Source organism: Monopterus albus, unplaced genomic scaffold (genome assembly GCF_001952655.1).
Source record: "Monopterus albus unplaced genomic scaffold, M_albus_1.0 scaffold189.1, whole genome shotgun sequence".
Taxonomy (NCBI): domain Eukaryota; kingdom Metazoa; phylum Chordata; class Actinopteri; order Synbranchiformes; family Synbranchidae; genus Monopterus; species Monopterus albus.
The window spans coordinates 1,293,310-1,299,135 of record NW_018128069.1 but is presented as its reverse complement, the minus strand read 5'-3'; the positions used below and the strand labels follow the sequence as shown (position 1 = coordinate 1,299,135).

The 5,826-nt window shown below is 43.0% G+C and overlaps 1 protein-coding gene across 7 annotated transcripts in view; it reads right to left on the bottom strand.

Annotated features, from left to right (window-relative positions):
* The window catches only part of bcan (brevican), a 25,540-nt gene that overhangs the window by 18,587 nt on the left and 1,127 nt on the right, over window positions 1–5,826 (bottom strand). The window contains exon 1 of one of the 7 annotated variants that reach the window (XM_020617411.1): window positions 879–958. The exons of the other annotated variants lie outside the window; for them this stretch is intronic. The gene's annotated coding sequence lies outside the window, so the exon portion shown is untranslated. Of the gene's footprint in view, window positions 1–878; window positions 959–5,826 lie in introns of those variants that run through there. 7 annotated transcript variants of the gene reach the window in all.

Here is a 5,826-nt window from a genome sequence, read left to right as displayed (position 1 = left end):
TTATGCCAACTGGTTCAAACCGAGGCTCGTTTCTTTACTTTATTTTTAGATGCCTCCTCATCCTACACTGAAGACTAAAGTTGGATTTAACTCGTTTCATGGACGCAAGATCGTTTATCTGTCAATAATAAAAATGCTATTAATAGAATTAAACTTTTGTCTAATTGTGATTTGTGTCACATTTTGTCCTTATCCGTCTTGTAAGGTTTGTCTGTCACTAGAGTTTTGTTCTCAGTGAGAGGCAGTGCAGATCTTCTTTTGAAAATGAAGCAGATTTACTATTAATTTAATCAATAACCCCAGATCATCCCTTGCTTTCAGGCGTAGATGCTGGGATTACTAACTACTACACATAAAAAACTGTGATTTTTTTAAGAACTGCCATCTCAACAATAACGCTGATTATTTTGTTTGATGAAAAGGTATAATGACTTTTTTGTAGTGTGTGGAGGGGTCGCCTGTGTGTCCCTGGAGCTTCAGGTGCCGTGAGTCCGACTTCAGGAGCTGCAGAGTGTGAGCTGAATTGTGATTCCCACAGAAGTCCCCCCAAGAGGATCGGGCTGGGGCCCAACTTAACTTAGAGCTACCATTATTACCACTCCTTTCACCCTCCAGTGTACAAATCATGCTCTTCTTTGTTGTATTGTCGCTCTGTTTCCCTGCTGTGCCAGGGTAGAAACAGTTTGTTTCTTGTTTTGTTTGTGGTGAATAACATCTGTCTTCTTTTCACAACTGTGGTCGACAAACATACTGAGGATGTCATTACAGCAATATATGTAATTTAAACAAAATTGAACAGGTTAATAATTGTAACAGACAAAGGGAAGTGGCAGAAGTACACAAACTCAATACAATACAGTAAAAATGCAAGTACTCACCTAAAAGGGTATTCCACTACAGGCCGTTGTGTGGCAGCCTTGTCGTCATCGGTGTGTGAATGTGTGTGTGAATGGTGTATAATCTCCCTGTAAAGCACTTTGGCCAGTGCATACAAGCACTATATAAATACAGTCCATTTACCATTTAAAATGTACTAACAGTACAAAAGTATCAGTACTCCATTAAAGAAACAAGCTCCACTGAATTTGATGCTGCTGTTAACAAGAATGTTCCAGTTTAGTCCAGGTTTGTTCAACAACCCACCGGCAAATATGGCAAAGAACTTTTCTAGTAATAATTAATAAAAATAAATGGTCCGAGTGTCAGGTTTGCCCGGCTGCACCTGCTTTCTCACTCCCCTCACTCTGTTTTTGCTCCTTTACCTTGATTACGTTATCCGACACACCTGCTTCTTATCCCCTGATTACCACCAGCTGCACCTGATTAGTTATCCCTACCTGTTACTATGTTGTGACCTGGTGTGGAACTAAAACAGCGCGGCTGCTAAAGTGAAGCCAATTTTAACCACTTTATGTTCAGCCAGGTGGTTAATCCATAACAATACATCATCATTTACTGTCTGATTATACAGTATTTTGTATCTGCAAAGTAACTAAAATTAAAATAAATGAAGAGAGTCAAATGTGCAACAAAAGAAAACTACAGGTACCTCCAAACTGTATTTAAGGAGTAAATGTACTTCATTACTCGCCAGCTCTGCAGACAAAGTTAATCACTCATGTAATTTATAACTCAGTGACTCAAACACAGCTGTAAAAAGATACCATTTAAAGTGGTAGTAAATGGGGAGGTATTTCCCTGACACACTGGATTTGATCACTGAAATACATTCACAGTAAATAGGCCACGGTTCCATCAACTCCAGAGTAAACTGGTTTCCTGTGTGCATGTCAATGTGCTGATAGAGTTTTAATGCAGAGCATCGCATTTCACTGCCAAACCCTAAAAGATTGATTTATTTAAAATCTGCATGTCCCTGTGTTGCTTAAAAAACCTGCAGTTTTGGGGAAGAAGCAGACAGTGAATAAATGATCAACAGCTCCAGCTGGAGGAAGGAAAATACAGTATGTGTGAAAAACAGGTTCACTTGTGTTAGTTCATTCAGGCACAAACTAACAAAAAGAGAGTAGAAAACAGTTGCTGACTACTTCACTGACTTGTTACCAACAAGGGTGAAAGCTGTCAGCTGCGGGTCTAAACTAACAAGCAGCGCACATGGAGGAAGTAAATGAGGGTGAATGAGTTCAAATGGCCGATGCAGAGCAGAGGGGGGGCTGAGTCAGAGCTGAGGAATAATATGGGAATCTGAGTAAAAGCCAAAAAACTCAGCAACATTACTGTTATATCAAAGAGTACTTCAGTTTGACTGAAAGGAGAATTAAACTTGCAGTGACAAAGGAAATTCATTCTGTGGGTCTTAGCACAGACACATTTCTAATCAAAACAGGATTAATAAATAATCACTCAAAGGTTTTTAATGCCTGAATCTGGCTCTGTCGTTCTGCAATGAAAGCTTTGAAGAACAAAATGCTACATGGGATAAAGCAGGCCACGTAAATCGTTTCACTGAGGAGAGCTGCAGATTAGTAAGCACCATCCATCGCTAGGAAACACTACGACACATGCAGTGCACGCCAAACGCCTGAACACAAATAACGCTGGGGCGAGTTAGCAAGTTTGCATTCACATGCAAATAAGTTTTCTATGTGTTACTGTTGTGGAAGTAAAATAATACTTTCTGTATAGTAGTGGGCTACTGTATGTACTGTATGCCCCCCCCACCCCCCACCTGCTACCATCACTGCTAAATAAAAAAACAAAAACCTGAATAAATTCTTAACAGATTAATACAATTAACTCTTATTGGTGGACTGTTTCTCCAACCAGCTGAAGCTGTTGTCAACCCCACGGCTCTATGAAAAGCTGAACTAACTGAAGATTCAGATTTTTGAATGAAAAGAAACATATTAAAGGTAAAGGATTTTTAAATGGTACAGGAAAGATGCTGTTGTAAAGAGAGGTTCTTTCCATGGTGTAACTGTGTCCAGTCTTCTCCTCTGAAAAGTTAGAATAAATGAGCAGGTAAAGCAATTACGGAGCAAAGCACCTGTCGACTTCCTGTCACGCTGGTGACAGTTAATCTTTACATCAAGGAAACTGACAAATCTGCCATAAATCCACCAAACAATCTCCTCCCAGTTCAAATCTAATCCTGTCCCTTCATTTCAAAGTCTTCAACTTTCTGTCAGACTCACTCCTTCACACATATATTGTCACCCTGAGCTGGGTTTATGGCTTCTCTATACACCGAGGAGGCACAGACAGGAAGAGAGAAAGAGAGGTTTTTCCTCTGAGGAAGGAGAGCAGGTGAAGGATGCAGCCCAGGCAACAGCACAGGAGCAAAGACAGGCATGGCAAGTGGCCGAATAGTCAATGACTTCACCTTGAGGGACAGGCAGCGAGGGCCAAGACAGGCGATGTTTGACTGCCCACTTTGCCAGGAGAGGTCATTTGAGGCTGGAGGGAATGAGGGTGAACTACATTCTTAAAAGACGACACCAGCTGCGTGAGACTTCGGCCCATTTGTCTCTTTACCCAGCGTGCGACAAGGGCTGAGCTCCTCCAGTGTAGCTCAGTGCTTTGTAGTGAGCTGGAAAACACGTCCTCACAGCTAAACAAGGTATCACTGGAGATTGCAGGTTGATGAAATAACTTAGACTCAGAGTCCACTTGCTAGCTTGAATCACATATTAAGGTGTGCAACAGGTCCACATACGTATGGGGGAAGTGTTTGTACTAAAAAGATGCTTAGGTAGGGAGTCAACTGAAAATCTGCGTTAAGACACATTGTTACTTATTGTTTTGGACGTGTTGTTTAAGGTAACGATTTGACAACGAAATACAATCCAGGTCCATTCGGAGAAAAACCTTTTACTGGTTTAAAGGCTTATGAGATGAATCCTGTCTGTAAAGCTCACACACAGGATTATTCTATCTTTCATTATGTCAGTCCTGTTACAAAGCATTGCTTTCATGTGCTCACTTGATGATGACACATATGACCCCACGCTGCATCAACGGACAAAGGAATGAGGTGATTTTTCAGCCTGAATGTAGCCTACAAAGACGCCTCTGATGTTTCCTCTCCTAACACCAACTGTGATACCTGGCATTCTGCTGATACTGAGCACCAATCTGATATCTGGAAACAAGATGAGGAGTTTTTCATTATCCAGAACATCATCGTGATAAATAATGTATAACTATGGAGCAGGGACTCCTGTGATACTATGATAACCAGATCAAATTTTCATCTTGTGCATATCTGGTGAAAAACCTGGTGTAGATACAGATGAGGCAAATGAATCTCTTAACGAATCTGGTCTCTCTTAGTCAGTAAGTGGATTCAATACAGGGTTCAAAGTCAGTAAATGTAAAGGAACCAAGTGACCTCTACTAGCGAAACCTTCACACACAACCTTGCCATCAAACACAGCCTCCCTTTGCACTGGTATTCAGATTTGAGAAAAGGGTGCAAAGCCACTTGCTGAGCCATGGCTGGAGCACCGCCACCCTTCCTGCACTACATCCCTCTGCTTTCTCACAGCAAAGCCCACTGCCAGTACCCTGCTTCCGCCCCTTGTCAGCCCCTCCACCACACCAGTCCCACATCGCACCACCTCGATTGACTCGGTCTGCCCATCTCCAGGAGCTACTCAGAACCACCCCCCCGCAGACACAATCTGACAGGAAGCAAGGAGCCGCCGGGGAGGGCTGGAGGCAACACAGCACTCTCAGAGAATCAAGTGCCAGAAAGGAAGAAAGAATCTCCGTACATCATGACAGAGAGAGACATTAAGTTCACAGGAATGATTTGGAACGCTTCACCAGGCAGCCCCGAGCAGCAGACATGTCTTATTAGCTGTTAGCCACAGACTCTGTGTGCTGGAGGGCCAAACCTTTAGAGAAGTGACAGAAGCCGTATGTTACAGGACTCTGAGTCTACAGCAGCATTCAGACTGGTGTGTGACTCTGTGTGTGTGTGTGTGTGTGTGTGTGTGTGTGTGTGTGTGCGGGCGCGCTGCGGTCTGTGTACCATAAGCTGATTAGGCTGAATTGCTGTGAGTTTTTTAAGGGCTTATACCTCAGACAGGGTGACGAGAAAACAACGGCAAACACAGCACTGGTCTGCATTCAGTTTGAGTCACATTTGAAAAGAGCTGCTGGAAATTTGTTGCTGCTACACCCTCGGACGTTCTCGAGAAACTGTGCAGCAACCACAGTAACCTGCTGCCCCCACTGCACAATCCGTCACCGAGATACATGACAGTTTAAAACTAAAACACACCAGCTGAAACCTGCATTTGGCTACTAGGAGAAAAAAGTCCAGGTCTATGATCATGAAAGCCCAAAATGATGAAAAGGTGTTACTTGACATGCTCAGTCAGGAGGCAACAGATCTGAATCCTGAACCACTGCACGCTGGTACCGACATGCAGTGTCAGGTTTTTTTTTTCAAACACACCAGTGCAGACAATCACCATCTTGTCCTTATGACAAAATCATCAGCCTTTGTACTGAACATTGCGCCCTGGCTCACAGCAAACATTTCCACTGTAATTCAGAGGCCAGGATCCCCCTTCACACATTTGGTACATAAACATATTTCTGAACATGGTAAACAGTCTTACATAGTTTTTATCTATGTGATGAAGCACTTTACACTGTTTCCCATTCATCTGTACACACAAACATTAACACACAGGTGAGACAGCCACCAGGAGCACCTTGGTGTTCAGAGCCATGCCCAAGAACACTACGACCTGCGGAGAAGCCAGGAATCGAGCCACTAACCCTTTGGTTGGGAGACAACCAGCTCGACCTCCTGAGCCACAGTCACCACCAAACATATTCATAACCTTTCAG